Source organism: Sapajus apella, unplaced genomic scaffold, assembly GCF_009761245.1.
Source record: "Sapajus apella isolate SASKATOON/1434 unplaced genomic scaffold, GSC_monkey_1.0 scaffold76, whole genome shotgun sequence".
In the NCBI taxonomy this organism is placed as follows: Eukaryota; Metazoa; Chordata; class Mammalia; order Primates; family Cebidae; genus Sapajus; species Sapajus apella.
Genome location: NW_022437016.1, coordinates 2167277 through 2186523, shown reverse-complemented (window position 1 = coordinate 2186523; position 19247 = coordinate 2167277). Strand labels below are relative to the sequence as shown.

The 19247-nt window shown below is 41.9% G+C and overlaps 1 protein-coding gene and 1 pseudogene across 3 annotated transcripts in view; both read left to right on the top strand.

Annotated features, from left to right (window-relative positions):
* The window catches only part of ASTN2 (astrotactin 2), a 948324-nt gene that overhangs the window by 507757 nt on the left and 421320 nt on the right, over nt 1-19247 (top strand). The window lies entirely within an intron of this gene.
* Nucleotides 1432-1550, top strand: LOC116532488 (annotated as a pseudogene).

The following is a 19247-nucleotide window of genomic DNA, read 5'->3' as shown; positions in this document are numbered from 1 at the left end:
TCATACTATATATAATATTCTGCATCTTGCTTTTTTTTTCTTTACTCTCAGAAATATTTTTTGAACTCTGCTCATGGTGAAACATATAGATTCTGTCAATTCCTTTTAAGTGCAGGAGAACATTCCAGCATATGAATATGCCAGTTTTATTCAGCGATGTCCTCGTTGAAGAATATTTAGGTTGTTTTCAGTTTTTTTGCTGCTATAAACAATGCCTCAGTGATCACTTAGTACTTGTACATCTCTGTGTGTATGTTCAACCCTTGAAAAGCTCACAGTTAAATGCTAACAAGTGGAATGCTCGTCATATATCATTTTTATTTGTGTAAGAAGCAGTTTCCTAAAGGGCCTGTAATCCTTGGTTCTGAGTTTGACCATCTGGTTTTCAGAGTTACTGACACTCAGCCTGGGACAGAAAGTGAAGATTCAAGCCTTTCTTTTTAGAGTTAGACCCTGATTGCCCTGAGAGGAGATTGACTTGGCAAGTGTCACAAAGCACAGAGCTTGATCTTGCAGTCCTTTGGCTGGTATTACCACTTACCCTGTGTCCTTCCCATCTGCATTTGGCCCATGACAGCTGTCACCTGCAGCTTCAGTGAGCTGCACCTAAATCTCTGCCTGAGGCTATTTTCTGGGGAGTGGATGGGGAGAGCTGAGGGACTGATGGCCTTAGGCACAACCTACAGCGAAGGATGAACAGGGAATTGGTAGAAAAATATGCCAGATTTCTTGCCCCTTCGTGGAAAGATTCAGTCTCTCAGAGATACCATAAAAAGATCAGGTTCCTGTTACCCACCTGGTAGCCCACTTCTTAACACACTGATATGGCTTGGCTCTGTGTCTTCACCCAAATCTCATCTTTAATTGTAATCCCCATGTGTCAAGGGAGGAAGGTGATTGGATCACTGGGGTGGTGTCCCCATGCTGTTCTCATGATGGTGAGTGAGTTCTCATGAGATCCAATGGTTTTATAAATGGAAGTTTTCTCTGCCCTGTTCTCTTCTCTCACCTGCCACCATGTGAGATGTCCCTGCTTCCCATTCTGCCATGACCACAAGTTTCCCAAGACCCCCTAGCCATGCGGAACTGTGAGTCAATTAAACCTCTTCCTTTTATAAAGTATCCAGTCTAGTCTGGGCACGGCAGCTCATGCCTGTAAACCCAGCACTTCGGGAGGCTGCAGGGAGTGGATCACCTGAGGTCAGGAATTCAAGACCAGCCTGGCCAACATGGTGAAACACGGTCTCTTTACTAAAAATACAAAAAATTAGCCGGCCGTGGTGGTGCACACCTGTAATCCCAGCTACTCTGGAGGCTGAGGCAGGAGAATCAGTTGAACCCAGGAGGCAGAGGTTGCAGTGAGACAAGATCATGCCATTGAACTGCAGCATGGGCAACAAGAGTGAAATTCCATCTTAAAAAAAAAAAGTAGTCTGTGGCCATACCACCCTGAACGTGCCAGATCTCGTCTGATCTCAGAAGCTAAGAAGGGTTGGGCCTGGCTAGTATTTGGATGGGAGACCACCTGGGAATACTGGGTGCTGTAGGATTTGGGAAAAAGAAAAAAAAAAAAAGGAAAAAGAAATAGAAATTAAAAAAATAATTACCCAGCCTCAGGTATTTCTTTATGGCACTGTGAACACAGACTAATACATACACGCTTGTTTGCTTTCCTCCATTTCTTGGCTCAATTCTCAGTCCCTCACTTGCTTCCTGGAATCTCCTCCCAAATGAACTACTATTACCCCATTCCTTAGCTCTGTGTCAGCCCTCCATACAACTCAATCCAAGATTCCATCTATATTCTAGGCTCTGTGCTTGGCAAATAGGATACACATATGATTGATATGTGATTTTCTGCCCTTAACAAGGACACTTAATGACTCAGATCTTCTGACTTCCAATGCAGTACTTTGTTGTTCGTTGCTTTTTTGGCCATATCATATCCATGCATTTTAACTCGATGGCATTTATTGTTTTTTAAAATTCAATCAGTCTTCTCACAGCCTGAGTAAATGAACTTGTATTGTAATAGCTGAATTCCACTCCTTTTTTAAATGTAAAGACCTGACTAAAATATTAATCCTTAAACATACATTTTAACTGGAAACCGAGCCACTGCCCCAGTGCTCTATTGGCATCTCCACTTTTCTGATATTTATGTTTCTCCTCCCTCTGCTCTGAGTAAATGTTGATGTTTGTTTCTCCTGATCAGTATTTAGCTCTTCTGGTCAATTTATCTTATTTATTGATCTAAGCAGAAAATCAATATAGTCTTCATTTGCTGTCCTATTGAATACAGGGGAATTTGATTCTGCAGAAACTATGCCCAAATTACTAAGACCTTGATAGGATACTGTCACCAGACTCCATTCAGAAAGCCTTCTAGGAACCAGTTTGAACTCATATCCTCTGTGCCCCTTTGCCAAAACCATGACTGCTTCCACTTCCACCCTCTTATAAATAGATACAGAGCATACCCTGGGTCTCCTAGCCAAGACTTCACCCCAGTGCTTACTAAGTACAAGTTGAGTATCCCCTTATCTGAAATGCTTGGAACTAGAGAAGTGTTTCAGATTTCTGACTTTTTCTGATTTTGGAATATTTGCATAGACATAAGGAAATGTCTTTGGGGATGGGACACAAGTCTAAACATGAAATTCATATGTGTCATATACACCTTATACACATAGCCTGAAGGGAATTGTATACAATATATTTTTAAACAATTCTGTGTATTAAATACAGTTTGTGTACATTGAACCATCAGAAAGAAAAGGTATGGAATTTTCCACCTGATGTGTCATGTGGCACTCAAAAAGTTTTCAATTTTGGAGCATTTCAAATTTCAGATTATCGGATTAGGGATAGTCAACCTGTACAAATAAATGTATCAAGCTTGCTTTCAGAATGTATTGGTTCTCACAGAACTCTACCAACTCATGGGGCCACTTACATAAATGTGCAGGGAGATAAAATGCCTTTGCAATAAATAAATAACCCAAAAACATTTTTGAAAAACCAGTTGCTTTTACATCGTAGCATCTATTGTGCAGCCTTAAATTCATACTTTCTGCAGAGGTTTGGGTGTTAGGAAAACCTTGAATTCTAATCCCATCTCCTCCCCTGAAAACTTCTCCTTACTGACCTACAAAATGAGAATAGGCTGGGCGTGGGTGACTCATGCCTGTAATCACAGCACTTTGGGAGGCCGAGGCAGGATAATCACTTGGGCCTGGGAGACCAGCCTGGAAAACACACCATCTCTACGAAAAAAATGTTTTAAAATTAGCCGTGTATGGTGATCCCCACTTGCAGTCCCAGCAACTTGGGAGGCTGAGATGGGAGGATCAATTAAGCCTGGGAGATCAAAGCTGCAGTGAGCTGTGGTTTTTAACTATACTCCAGCCTGGGTGACAGAATGAGACCTTGTCTCAATAACTAAATAAATAAAATTTGAATAATGATAATATTATATCTACCTTCAGAATCGTTCTCAGAATTACAAATCGGGCTGGTCAAACTCATAGCGGGGTGCTGGCTCTTATCTTTATGTGATAACTATCATTTGGCTACTTTTCTCCTTTTCTTTTAAATTGTAATAGAGTCACTGGCTTTTTTAAAAATAAGTACTTACAAGTCTTTCAGTCACCATGAAATACACTTACCATCCACCCTGTCCCTACCTACCATTTCCTTTGAAGAACAAGAATAATGCTCAACTAAACTCTAGGTTCAGGGGCAGAGAGGAGGCTCACATGTTTTCTATCTAGGTACTGGCAAGTAAATGTCTGGGATTTTTTTGGCAGTGGATTCTCCCTCTAACCTGTGCTTGTGCAGGGCAGGGCAAGAAGAAGGCTCTCATCAGTCCTAGAAGGGAAGTCGGGAAGGTTAGACATTGCTTTTCTGCAGGTGCTCAATCAAATGTGAAAAGCAAACATCCAGGCCATTGTATGACAAGGCAGTAAATGTGCTGATGGAAAAAACGTGGGTGCTCAAGTGGGGTTCTAACAAAGCGTGGGCCTGGGGGCAGACGTTGAGTGTCCAGGAAAGCTTCAAAGGCTGATCTCTCTTGGTGTCCCTAAATCAGCAGGAATTAACCTGCCAGTGGGCTTGGGATAGAGAAAACAATTATGGACCTAAGAAGAAGGAAGGATGGTGGCTTGGAAATGGATAGATCTGGCCTGCTTCATACATAGAAATAATTCCTAAGGTGAGGAGGGATGAGAGGAGAGAGGGAGGGAGAGGTGTTGGGTTAGGGGATGATGCTAATAGTAACATGTCTTGCTGAGTGCTCACTCCATATAGGCACCTACCAGGGATCCTAATACATCATCTTATTGAGTTCAGACAATACCAAGTAGAGCCAGGTTCTACTGGCATCTCATTTTACGACTCGGGGACTGAGGCTGGAAGAGTCAGTGACTTTCACAACGTACCTAGGCAGTAAGAGGGGATAGCCAGAATTACTCCTAGATCTCTTCTGCTTTAGAGTGGGCAGAATCTTAGGCACCTGCAGTCCTGCTGAGCTGCCTATTAGGGCATTAATTATAATGGAGAAAAAGTTCCAACAACCAAATGTTCTCTAATAGGGGATTGGATCATTTAATTGGGCAACTTCAAAATAGCCATGGAAATCATGTGTTTGAAAGAAACAAAATAAGTGTCCTGAAATGTCCTTGGAATAAGATTAAGGAAAAAGAATAATATGAAGGTATATGTATAGTAAGATTCTAAAGTTGTGTGTGTGTGTGTGTGTGTGTGTGTGTGTGTCATATACCTTTAAGTACATTTTGGCAACACTTCAATGGGTAAAACAGATAAAAACTCCTGCCCTTGCATAATTTACATTCTATTGGGAAGAAGCAGAAGATACATAATAAGTATGATCAATTATTTTAGGTGTTAGGAGATTAGGAGTGCTGGAGAATGGAGAAGGGGCGTAGGTGCTTTGGCCATGGGATAAGGTTGCCAGACAAAATATCGAATGCCCAGTTGAATTTGAATTTCAGGCAAGCAATTAATAATTGCAATATTTGGGACATGTGTATACCAAAAAAAACGCTGTTTAAAATTCAAATTTAATTGGGTGCCTTGTATTTTTATTTGCCAGAAGTGACAACCCTCATATTAGGAGGTCATCCCATGACACTGAGCAGGTGACATTTGAGCCATGAGGTTATGTAGCAGAAGAGCATTCATGCTTGGATCAAAGACAGCAAAATAATGATTGCAGTGCTCTCTGTGCAATGGGATAATAGATTTGTTTTTCTTTTTACTTTTCGATGTTGTCCAAATGCCTTACAGCAGCAATGTATTACTTTTATAATAAAAAAAAATAGATTAAAAGTCAGTGCCGTCCTACCAGGAGCAGCATGGCTTCATCTGCATTCCCTCTTTTGCTCTCACCTCTTCATTCTCAGAGCTTCTGGCAACCAGCTCCCAGCTGCTCCACCCACTGTCACCAACCAGATCTCCTTTGCCTTGTTGACAAATCATCAGCCCTCACACCACAGTATGGTAAATGCTAGTATATAAGACTGGCATCTACACCTTAAAACCATTCCTACCTAAGACGCTGTCAATTTGGGCATGACTTTCTCACACATGAAAGTTACTTTCTCAACTAATTTATTTTAAACAGCAACTGCTTGGGAAAGAGACATTAGACTGGATCAAGAATTATATGTGAAGAATTGCAATAAAGCAGTTTTATTGAAACAAAAGAGTAAGCAAGAGCAGCATTTCTAAATGTATTATATTAATAAGTGATTTTAAATATTACATAGATATCACTATTACTAAAGTAGTAAATGAAATACTATAATTAGATATGTGACTGGTTCATTTGTATTTCTAAGCAAAGTTTACATATTCAGGCATATCAAATAACTTAAAATTTTAGGAAAATGTGGAATAGTATGTTATATTTAGGACTACGTGGAGAGACCTTGCTATACACACTAAACACTACAGGCTTTTCCATCTCAGCTGTTACAGTAAGTAATAGCTTATATACCTTCAATACTTCCAATGCAATCAGCTCTAAATGCTTTGTTTCAATTCATTTTATCCTCACAAAAATCCTATGAAGATGATGAGATTGTTATTCCTATCTTGCAGTCTAGCTCCAGAGACTGTAATTTTAAAAACATATGTAATTTTTATCATGGCACATGTCCAACCTCTAAGAAAGTGGAAAGATAGTAAAATGGATGACCAAGTGCCCATCACTCAGCAAAAATCAACTCACTTCATGGACTAGAGGCCTTGTTAAGTTAATCAAGTGACTCTGACTCTGACTCATCAAAGCCCATTGTAATAGAGCCTGCCTGCATCTGGATTCTGACCCTACACCTGCAGCGCAGTAGGACTTTGTGCACACCCAGGTGCTTCTCTAGCCCCCTACCATTTCCTCATCTATAAAGTGGAGGTCATGTAGTTGCTGCTTCACACAGTTGGGCTAAGAAAACTAGCATACGCTAAGTGCCTAGCTGACACATAGTAAACACTTGATAAACACTGTGATCCAATGAATGTTCATCTTCCCCACTGTCATGGAAGCTGAAAAAGAGCAACCGTGACAGAATACCACCAAATGCAAACCCAGGCAGGTTTTCAGGAAATATCTGTTGAGTAAACAAAAGTGAAATGTCTTCTGCCTTAGCCTGAAAGCTCCACCGCAAATGGCCGATTATGTTTCAGAAGAGAAATTTTCCTGCCCAAGTTAATAGTTAGCACTACTCAAAACCTTTTCAAAATATAAACAGTCTTTAAGAGAAATTGTGTACTAATGCAAATGTCAAGGTACCTCTGGCTACTGTTAGCAAAATACACTGAATGATGAATACATTAGATACATCAACACCAGGCATTTGGGTTCTAAGAACTTTGCTTTGATGACTCCTGAAGGCCCTGGAATTACTTCTAGATGAACTAGAATTGCCTCGTTGATATGAAGCCTAACAAGAGAGCTGAAATCTTCCTATGCTAACCTTGAGGCCACTGATGCCAAATGGAATTTTAGACCAAGCATAGGAGTAAAGTCAGCAATTCATATGCCCCCTCACCCCCCTGCCACTTAGCAGCCTGAATAGGTCACTTCTCTTCTTGGAGCTGCTGTAAAAGGAAGATGCAAATAGCATTCATGAGACTTATTAAGAGATTGAATGAGATAATATTAGAAGCTTCTTTCCCCCCTGGGGAGCTTTAAACCTGCTAACCTCTGTTACCTTGTCTTCCTTACCATGAAGGCATTCTCATCTTTCACACAAGGAAAACAAGCTCAGAGAGATTCAGTGACTTACTCAGAATCACACAGCTTTGACAGAGGACTTTCAAATGCTGAGTGCTGAAAGATCATTTTATAACTATGTGCTCGTATGTCATTTATTTAAATGTGGTTGGGGGCAAAGAATGAAATTCTCTTGGGTTTTGTGCCTAGAGCTGATATACCTACAATGGTGGGGAACTGGGTTCTCTTGATTGTGTCATAAAATGACCGGAAGATTTCCTTTAACTACTACGTTGAGCTATTGCTAGCAATTTGAAATTTCTATATGAGTGCCAGACAGCCGATCATCTGGGTGGCAGGTGCAGTTAGAAATATGGAATAAGAAAGGAGTTTATTTATAAATGGCCAGATGAATCCCCAAAATGAACTTGTCAGTCAACCCAAGGAATGTAACTATGAAGGAATAGGAAATTAGTGATTGTCCCCTTTGGCATACATAGGCTCTCCAATACCAGGCGTATGATTTGCTGGCTGTCAGCACATTTCTTGCTCCCCCTGCCTGGCTGTCAGTTATTTTTGTCAATACAAACTCAGTTCAATATCTCAGAAATATTGATCAATAAACTCAGCACTTGCTGGTTGAAATGAGCTTTAACATTATCTGGAAAAATAAGAAGGAGGGAATTAGATTCCTTTTCCTCCCTCCCCTCTGTCTTTCTTCCTTTCTTCCCTAAACTTTTTTATTTTTCATTTTTTTGAGACAGGGTCTTGCTTTGTTGCCTAGCCTGGAGTGCAGTGGCAAGATCATAGCTCACTGCAGCTTTCAAGTCCTAAGCTCAAGTGATCCTCCTACCTCAGCCTCCCAAGCAGCCTAGACTTGAGGCATTCTCCAGCACACATGGCTAATTTTCTTATTTTTTGTAGAGACAAGGTCTCACTATGTGGCCCAGGCTGGTCTTAAACTCCTTGGCTCAAGTGATCCTTCTTCCTCAGCCTCGCAAAGTGCTAGGATTACAGGCATGAGCCACTGTGCCAGGCACTAAACATTTATTATATCAGGCATGCATCAAACCCTGTTCTAATTCCTGAGGATAGACAAATAAATGAAAATCGTGCACCTGATGAGTGAACAGCACACTCCTGTGCGTGGGATTTGCCTCAGTAGAGATGGACCTGGGAGCCAGGGAGGTGAACAGGCCAGTGGCAGCAGTTTCGTTACTGCGCCTATGGTGAAAGGAGGGCTTCCGGCTTCATGGTGGAGGTGATAATTCAGCTGAGCCCTGAGACCATCAATAGGAGTCCACCAAATAGGCCTATGAGAGGAAGGCCATATCCACATATCCAGAGGGATAGTGGTGAGACATGGCAGGTCCCTGCTCCCTCTTGCCTTCTTTCTTTCTCTTCTTTTTTTTTTCTTTTGCATCCTTCTCTTCCTCGAGTATGAACCTCCAGCCAGGCACGATGGCTCACACCTGTAATCCTAGCACTTTGGGAAGCCAAACCAGGTGGATCACTTGAGGCTAGAAGTTTGAGACCAGCCTGGCCAACGTGGCAAAACCCTGTCTCTACTAAAAGTACAAAAATTAAGGGCGTTTTAAATCAATGAGATGAAGTCCTTTGCAGGGACGTGGATGGAGCTAGAAGCCAGTACCCTTGGCAAACTAACACAGGAACAGAAAACCAAACACTGCATGTTCTCACATACAAGTGGGAGCTGAACAGTGAGAACACATGGACACAGGGAGAGACAAATGCACGCTGGGACTGTGAGGGGTGTTATGGGAGGAAGGGCATTAGGATAAATAGCGAATGCATGCGGGGCTTAACTCCTAGGTGAAGGGTTGATAGGTGCAGCAAACCACCATGACACACATTGACCTATGTAACAAACCTACATGTCCTGCATATGTATTCCAGAACTTAGAATAAAATGTTTTAAAAATTACAAAAATTAGTTGGGTGTGGTGACGCATGCCTGAAATTCCAGCTACTCAGAAGGCTGAGGCACAAGAATTGCTTACACTTGGGCGGTGGAGGTTGCAGTGACCCAAGATCATGCCACTGCACTCCAGCCTGTGTGACAGAGCAAGACTCTGTCTCAAAAAAAAAAAAAAAATGAACAAATAAACAAAAAATAGGAAAGAGCCTCTGGAGAAGGCTCACTGTCACTTTTAGGGCAAGAGCAATAAAAATATGAATAATATAATATGATAATATATAGTTTCATATCAAATGAGAATATTTATTGAGCATCTACACTATTTCAATAAAATATCAGAGGGCCCCCGAGAGCAATATGTTGTCACTGCCTATATCTACACTGCTTTATCTGGCATGCCTACACAAAGTGGCCACTAATGAATACATTTTTTTTCTTGAGACAACGTCTCATTGTGTCACTCAGGCTGGAGTGCAGTGGTGTGAGCAATGGGTCACTGCAGCCTCAACCCTCCCAGGGTCAAGTGATCCTCCCACCTCAGCCTCCCAATGTGTTGAGATTGTAGGCATTAGAGCTACCCATCATGCCAGGTCTAATGAATACATTTATTTTAGATTGAGGTTCAGACACTTTATATATGTTACTGCTGATCCTATGATACATGAAAGATATATATTATCAATACGAATTTTTTTTTTTTTTTTTTTTTTTGAGACGGAGTTTCACTCTTGTTACCCAGGCTAGAGTGCAATGGCGCGATCTCGGCTCACCGCAACCTCCGCCTCCTGGGTTCAGGCAATTCTCCTGCCTCAGCCTCCTAAGTAGCTGGGATTACAGGCACGCACCACTATGCCCAGCTAATTTTTTGTATTTTTAGTAGAGACGGGGTTTCACCATGTTGACCAGGATGGTCTCGATCTCCTGACCTCGTGATCCACCCGCCTCGGCCTCCCAAAGTGCTGGGATTACAGGCTTGAGCCACCGCGCCCGGCCTTCGATACGAATTTTTACCTGAATGAATCAATCAGATTTATCCTTTAAAATATAAATCACATTGGGGCTGGACAGAGTGGCTCATGCCTGTTAACCCAGCACTTTGAGAAGCAGAGATGGGTGGATCCCTTGAGCTCAGGAGTTCAAGATCAGCCTGAGCAACATGGTAAAACCTCATCTCTAAAAAAAAATACAAATATTAGCAGGATGTAGTGGTGTAGGCCTGCAGTCCCAGCTACTTGGGAGGCTAAGGGGGAGGATCACAGGAGGGAGAAACTGCAGTGAGCTAAGATCATGCCATTGCACTCCAGCCTGAGTGGCACAGTGAGACCCTTTCTCAAAAAAACAAAATAACAACAACAATAAAAAGTAAACTACATCATTGCAGTCTTTGCTTAAAACTCTCCAACACGTTTGCATTGTGTATCTATTGGCCTGTAATAAAACTCAGAGTTCTTACTGTCACCTCTGAGACTATCTGTGACCTGGCCCCTGCTGGCTCTTGAAGGGCTACCCCATCCCTGTCTCTGGGCCTTTGCACCTGCTGCTCTCTGTGCTTGTAACATGTTTTGTTTTTTTTTTTTTTCCCTAGGCTGGTTGTTTCCAGAGCTCCCTTTCTCTCCCTGCTCAAAAGCCTCTCCTCAGCGGGTCTTGCCCACCTCCCATCCTAAACATCTTGGTCATTCCCCCGAGACACCTCTATCTCAGTCCTTGAGTCCCTGATTTCTTTTCCTTCACTTACCCTGCTCTGGCTTTATACAATGGGGTTGTATGTGTTCCTATGTGTGTTTATGTGTCTCCCCTGGCTGTCTTGCCTAGCTGGTACTTAATTATTGTTGAATTTTCCATGTAAGTTTATTTATATGCTTTTCCAAATTTAATCTATCCAACAACCTTATGAAATAGGCATAATGTCCCTATATTCAAATAAGGAACTTGGCACACAATTAGCAATAACATCAACAGCAGGAATTTATTGAGCTCTTGTTTTACATCTGACACCGTGCTAATCATTGCATTCCCATTCCCATTTGATTATCTCCATGAGCCTATACCAGAAGACCTTATCAAGAAGGCCATCCCTGACCTTCTTCCTAAATCAGCATGCCCCACCCCAGCTCTCCTAAGCTCCCAACATATTAATATTTAACTTTTAAACGCATAAGTCTTTAATCCTTGTTCATTGGTTTGATGCCTGTCTCTCCTGCATGAGAGGGAAAGGACTCTTTTTAATACTCCGCTGCCTTTGCTGCACCTAGAGCAGCACCTAAGATGTAATAGATGCTCAATTTAAAAAAATGTATTTTTCTATTTCTGAAATGCCAGGTCTGTCCCCACTAAAAACAAAACAAAACAACAAAAAGCAAATTGGGTATGGTGACTCACACCTGTAATCTCAGCACTTAGGGAGGCCTGAGTGGGAGGATCATTCGAAGCCAGGAGTTAAAGGCCATCCTGGACAACACAGCAAAAGCCATCTCAACAACAACAAAAGTAGCCAGACGTTGTGACACATACCTGTAGTCCCAGCTACTCTGGAGGCTGAGGTAGGAGGATTGCTTGAAACTTAGAAATAGAGGCTGCAGTGTGTGATCGCACCACTGCACTGAAACCTAGGCAACAGAGCAAGACGCTGTTTCAAGAAAAAGAAAGAGAGGAGAGGAGAGGAAGAAGGGAAGAAAACAAACAAACCAACAATTGCAGGAGGAATCAGTCTTCCCACATGGCTTGGGCAGTCTGCCTTTGAGGAACTTGGCAGACCAGCACTGTCTCTACCAATTCCTTCCCCACACTCTTTCTTTTCCCACGGGCAAGGCAGGCCAATTAGTGGCCTTGTCTGAAATGAGGTTGACAGAGCAGACCTGTGGGCAGATCATAGCACGTTTCCTGGGATTGTAGATCTCTCTGACAGTGGCTCTGTGGCCAGCACTAGGCTTTTTCGCTGCCTGATGTTGTAGGCCCTCACAGGCTCCTAAGAAGTAGAGACAAGAGAATCAGTCCTGAGGTCTTTTCTCCCATCTCCCCTGAATAGTAGCACAGAAAGCCCGCCTGCCCCTTTGACATAAAGAAATGACTATTTTTTTCTTATTTTCCTGCATAAACCTAAACCTAGTGATAGTACCTGGCTTTAAATAGGCATTTGTTAAATGATTGAATGAATAAATGAGTCAGCGAATGAGTGGATGGACGTGCTTTGAAATGAATGAGAAAACAGCTTTATTGAACACACAGAAATTGAGGCTCTGAAAAGAGAAGTGATATGGGCTGAACTGTGTCACCTCAAAATGTGTGTGTTGAAGTCCTAACCCCTAGTACCTCAGAATGTGACTGTATTTAGATATAAGGTCTTTTTTTTTTTTTTTGAGATGGAATTTTGCTCTTTCACCCAGACTATAGTGCAGTGGCCAATCTCAGCTCACTGCAACCTCCATATCCCAGATTCAAGTGATTCTCCTGCCTTAGCCTCCCAAGTAGCTGAGATTACAGGCACACGCCACCATGCCCAGCTAATTTTGTGTATTTTTAGTAGAGATGGGGCTTTGCCATGTTGGCCAGACTGGTCTCAAACTCTTGACCTCAGGTGATCCACCCACCTCAGCCTCCCAAACTGCCGTGATTACAAGCATGAGCCACCATGCCCGACAGAGATAAGGTGTGTGTATGTGTGTTTTATTTTTTATTCGTCCATAGTATTTGTACTTATTTATGGGGTATCTTTAATATTTTGTTACATGTAAAGGATGTGGAATGATCAGGTCAGGGTATTTAAAATATTCATCACCTCAAGTAATTGTCATTTGTATGTGTTGGGAACATTTCTAGTCCTCTTCTAGCTATTTGAACATGAGACCTTATTCCTTCTATATATTTATATATTTGTGCCCATTAACCAACTTCTCTTAGCCCATGAGCATATGCACATCCTTCCCAGCCTTTGGTGGAAATAAGATCATTAAAGAGGCAATTAAGGGTAAATGAGGTGTGTGTCTCATATGACTGGTGTCCTTATAAAAAGAGGAAATTTGGAGATAGACATTCACACAGGGAAAATGTCACATGGACATCAAGGCAGAGATCAGAGTGATGTGTCTACAAGCCAAGAAACACCAAAGATTGTTGCCCAGGCTGGAGTGCAGTGGCGCGATCTCGGCTCAGTTGCAACCTCCACCTCCTGGGTTCAAGTGATTCTCCTGCCTCAGCCTCTGGAATAGCTGGGATTACAGGCATTCACCAGCATGCCTGGCGAATTTTGTATTTTTAGTAGAGACAGGGTTTCTCCATGTTGGTCAGGCTGATCTTGAACTCCTGACCTCATGTGATCCACCCTCCTCGGCCTCCCAAACTGCTGGGATTACAGGCATGAGCCACTGCGCCAGGCTGTGGTATTCTTAAAAGAAGAGATTAAGACATAGACACAAAGGAAGGACCTCATAAAGACAAAAGGAAAAGGAGACATCTACAGGCCAAGGAGTGAGACCTCAGATTACAGCCACCCATACTGACATCTTAATCTTGGACTTCTAGCCTCTGCTGTCTGTGTGCTCCATGACCTAGGCAGCATAGGTCCTCAAGCTTAGACCTGCAAGAAACATGGGCTTCTAGATGGAACTCACCAAGCATCTCTATTAGCGATGACCTCTAGGCACACTCCATGTGGTCTTCATCTTTACCTTTTACTTGCCTCATGCCCTTCTGGGTGGAGACAGAGCCAAGGTGGAAACCCCTCTTCCTCTGCCTTTTGTCTTCTGCTGTCTCCTCCAGATGCCACAGGACTGTCATCCCTCCTGTTCTGACCACCTGAAACTCAGCATCCTCACTCACACTGCTCCCAAAAGCCTGAATCTGTGTCTGTTCTACTGACAAAACTCAGGACGTGCTGAATCAAATCTAGATTTTCTGAATGAAAGTGTTTCATAATGGCTTGTAGAATGTACTTCTATTTATGCCATTGCCCTGTCTAGAAACCTCCCGTGGCTGGCCTGCATCAGTCTGCAAACCCAAGCAGGCCTACCTTTGTGGGCTACCTGGAAGAACTTGGAAGAGTTAGAGAGCAATGATAGTTTATGAAAAATTGATTTCTGCATCTGCAACCTCCATGCCACTTAGGAAGGCTGAGGGTGTACTTTCAGATTCCCAAAAGTAAACACCTGTTTGGCCCATCAGTTCACTTGCTCACCAGTAAGTCAGACGAAAACAGTCATCTTAACTCATAAGTCTACAAGAATGTATCCAGTGTTTTTGTATGTGGAAAGCGTGATGTGAATTTCCAGAAACCCAAAATGAAGGTGCTGTTATCAGAAGAAAGGGACATGGATCTTGTATAAACAAATATAAGTGCTGCCCACTATGTAGTCTCACTGTTGTCTCCACACATCCAACCCAGTCAGATGCCACGTCTTCCTTAAAACATCTGTTTTTGGATTATGTGGGCATGTGTATTCATATGTTTTCATCAATATAATTTTTCCTGTATTTAAAAAAAATAATATTATAACAAACTTTTCCATATTATTAGTTACATCTGGAGATTATGATTTTAAACTTTCACATAACATCCTACTGTGGGAATGAACCATATGTTGATGAACATTTCCTCACTCTCAGATATTTAGAACATTTTCACTTTACCGCATTATAAACAATGCTGTGATGAACATCCTTGTGCATATGTCATCATCTGCATTGCTTATTTTTCCTCTAGAATTTATTACTGTGATCACTTGGTCAAAGTGTATGAACACTTCAAGAGCTTTGATACATTTTGCCAGATTGCTTTCCATAAATGTTGGCAAGATATACTCCCACATGTGGAATAGGAAAATTTCACTACACGCCCTTCAGCACTGAGAATTATTATTTGACAAGAATATTTGCCAACTTGATTGATGAAAATGAATACCTTTTTTTTTTTTTTCTTGAGAGGCACAGTCTCTGTCTGTCACCCAGGCTTCTGTGCAGTGGTACAATCATAGCTCACTATTGGACGGCTTAAGCGACCCTCCCACCTTGGCTTCCCAGAGTGCTGGGATTATAGGAATGAGCCACCATGGTCAGCCAATATCTTCTTGTCAAATAAATACAGATTAAGACATAGGCAAGCGGCCGGGCGCGGTGGCTCAAGCCTGTAATCCCAGCACTTTGGGAGGCCGAGGCGGGTGGATCACGAGGTCAAGAGATCGAGACCATCCTGGTCAACATGGTGAAACCCCGTCTCTACTAAAAATACAAAAAACTAGCTGGGCATGGTGGCGCGTGCCTGTAATCCCAGCGACTCAGGAGGCTGGGGCAGGAGAATTGCCTGAACCCGGGAGGCGGAGGTTGCGGTGAGCCGAGATCGCGCCATTGCACTCCAGCCTGGGTAACAAGAGCGAAACTCCGTCTCAAAAAAAAAAAAAAAAAAAGACATAGGCAAGCTTTTGGAGAATAGTGTACACTCAAGATTTTTATTTCCTTCACCTCACTTTGATTGTAATCTCCTAGTTTTTTGTTTTCTGCCTCCATACTCATGACACTAGCTCAAACATAATGACTGTTTTCAGTCCACGACCCTCTCTACCTCTCCTCCTCCTTCTCCTGCTCCTTTTCTGCCTTCACTGTTGTCATCTCTTTATCCGTGTCATCACTGATCTTTAAAAAATAAAATATTTATTTATCTTTTAACAAGTGTACTTAATCACCCAGTTCAAAATTTCAGATACAAAAAGACTGAAGTCTTTTAAAATCCATACACTAACTTTCACTCACTCTACTAAACCCAAACTGGAAGTAACCTCTTCCCTTTCTGCACTCCTGCAGACCTCCCTAATAGTCTTTTTGCCATGTCTTTTCTACTCTGCAAGACTGCTGCTGGCCTTGTTGGGGACAGAGACTGTAGCTTACTCATATTCGACAGCTCAGAGCACAGGGCCAGGAAGAGTAGGTACTTAATAAATATCTTTGTAATAATAATGAAATGATGGATGGATAGGTGGTTGGATGGATGGATGGGTGGATGGATAGATAGATGGGTAATTCTGTTATTGTTCCAAAAGAAATTAGGAATCATCACTTGAGGCATTGAATACTTAACAATTTTACAATTATTAATGATAATTGGGTAATTATCTTGTGATTTTCACCACATAAAAACTCCATTCATTAATTTGTGCTACAGATATTCTTGATGCTTTGAAACATCAAATAGTTCTTATCCAGCAAATAAATTTACTAACTAGTGTTTAATTTCCATAACTCGCTGTCTGCTGCTAACATTTTTGCAAGTAGCTGACAGACTGAACCCAGCCTATTACTGCCTATGATTTCCATTATATAAACCAATTCTTTGTAGACAGTGGAGCCGGCTTATGTTTTACATAAGGTGGAATCTTTTGGGCAATTACACTTTCCACTAGCCTGTTAACACCATGCAAAGGCAGTAGCCCTTCCAGGTGCAAACTGAGAAGTACAGTAGAAGGGAATTTACACTGGCTGGATTTTTCCTTTATGCCCAGCAATGCATGTGGTGCTTTCAGTGGCTTAACATTTTTGTTTTAATATCAGTCCTGAGAGCTAGGTGCCACAGTGTCCGCTTGACAAATAAAGAAGCTGAAGTCAGATAGACTAGTGACCTTCAAGAGGTCACACAGTGAGGTATGAAGCAGAACTGGGATTCCAACTCAGATTCAGCAAGTGGCATTCTGGGAGAAGAATGTGGACTTCAGAGCCTGAAACAGTTGCATTCCTATTAGGTTTCCACTAGGAAATTACAGACTTATAAGTGACCCAGTTTCCTTATCTGCAAAATGGGGTAATGAGATCCACCTTGTGAACTAGAAAATGTCTGTGAAACACATGTGAGCTGGCCTGGTGAGCTCTCTTTTGTTTTTGTTTGTTTTTGTTTTTGTTTGAGACAGAGTCTCACTCTGTCACCAGGCTGGAATTCAGTGGCACGATCTCAGCTCACTGCAACCACCAACTCCCAGGTTCAAGCGATTCTCCTGCCTCAGTCTCCCAAGTAGCTGGGATTATAGGCGTGTGCCATCATGCCCAGCTAATATTTTATATTTTTAGTAGAGATGGGGTTTCACCGTGTTGACCAGGATGGTCTCCATCTCCTGGCCTCATGATCCACCCACCTCAGCTTCCCAAAGTGCTGGGATTACAGGCATGAGCCACAGTACCCATCCATGAGCTCCCTTTTCTCCTAACTATCCTATACCTTAATAATGGGCTCACTGGGTATTTATGTAACACACCTCCCTCCTCCTCCTCTTCCACATTCAGTGACTCTTTGCTGTCCTCTAGCACCTATCCTAACTTTCTTCTTTTGTCTTCCTTTTCTCCTCCCCATCATTATTGTCCTCATCTTTCTTCAAGATCCGTGTGTGGCTACCTCTTCTAGTAAGCCTTCCCTAGCCAGCCCAGGAAGAGTCGTCACTTCCTTTTGAGGACCTCCTGACACATCTTTATGCATCTATAATATGTGCCTACTCCGCTTTACCATGTAAACCTTTACTTGCTATCTCTGCCTCAGCTTGTGCCCTTCTTGAAGGCAGGGGTCACGGCTCAGCACCTGCGCGTACCAAGTATCTAGCATAGAGCTAGCACCTAGTAAGTGCTCAAGAAATTCAGAAATTCATCCCCACCATGGCACCTATGGCAGGTCTAGGCATGGATGGCTGCAATAAACTTATTTTACCCTAGAAGGAACAGGAGGGGAGACATAGAAGGGCCAGAATTTGCATATTTGCACAAATGACTTTGTCTTATTTATTTTACCCATTCTCTGGCCACCCTTGGAGGAAACATTACCACAACATGTTCACAGATGAGAAAACTGAAGTTCAGAAATGGGAGGTCATTTGTGCAAGGGCCAACCCTGAAAGCTTTTGTTTGTTTGTTTCCTGAAGCCCAGGTCTGTTCATTTACCGCATCACATGGGCCCTTCAGGAAAGAATTATTTTGGTGTGATCATAATTGAGTTTTAATTTTCCTGTCTTCCTATCTGACCCAAGCTTCTGATTATATTCACATTAACAGCTATACAGAGAAAAGCTTTTTCCAACAAAATGTCATTGTACGCAGCAGCTCTTAATCTGGGGTCTATGCTGGAGGTTTATGAAATTTCACGGGAAAATAATACATCTTTACTTTTGCCAGCCACTTACTGAAATTTAACATTTTTTTCTGTTACAACCACAGGCAACAAACATAGGTGTGTTTAGCAGCACCTGTGACTTCGTCACCAATAGAGATATGATCTTATATCATATTTTATTTGTTGTAAATTTCTTAAAATATATTTTGTCCTCATCACTGCTTTGAGTTTATGGTTATTACTATATCTGCTACTAGATATTTTTACTTAATATGTCAATAAAGGAGCATATAGATTATGTTATAATTGATTTTTAAATACATTTTAGAAATGGTTTGTTTTAGAATGCCTTTTCATTTGATTTCAACCATATAAAAACATGACTAAGTTGTGGCCCATAGCCTTCATAGGCTTCAGCAGACAGGAAAATGGGTCCTAACACCAAGTTAAGAGCCCTTGTTCTCAGAATTTGAGTAATTTTCAGGATTGGTGAAAAGAAGGCGATTGTTAGTAACAATTACCCTTAACAATACAAGCAAGTGTATTGGTCTTCATTATGGGCTCAGTGCTTTGTAGGGTGTTTCACGTGTGTTTTTATTCATTCATTCATTCATTCATTCATTAGTCCAATACAAATCAGGGTGCCGGCACAGTGTTCCAGATACTATTTAATGCACTAGAGTTCAGCCAGCATGACAGATCCCATGCCTTCATGGAGATTTTATTATCTAATGTAATCCTCATGAAACCTAAGAATTAGGTATTATGATCCACAATTTATGTATGAGGAAACTGAGGCTCAGAGAGGTTGAATAAGTTGTTAGTTTTCTTAGCTAATGAGCAGCAGGACCTAGGTTTGAGCCCAGGGCTGCTTCCTCATAATAACACAGTCCCCTGATTTCCTCAGGTTCAAAACATTGAATTCTCTCTCTCTCCCTCCCTCCCTCCTTCTCTCCTTCTCTCTCTCTCTCTCTCTCTCTCTCTCTCTCTCTCTCTCTCTCTCT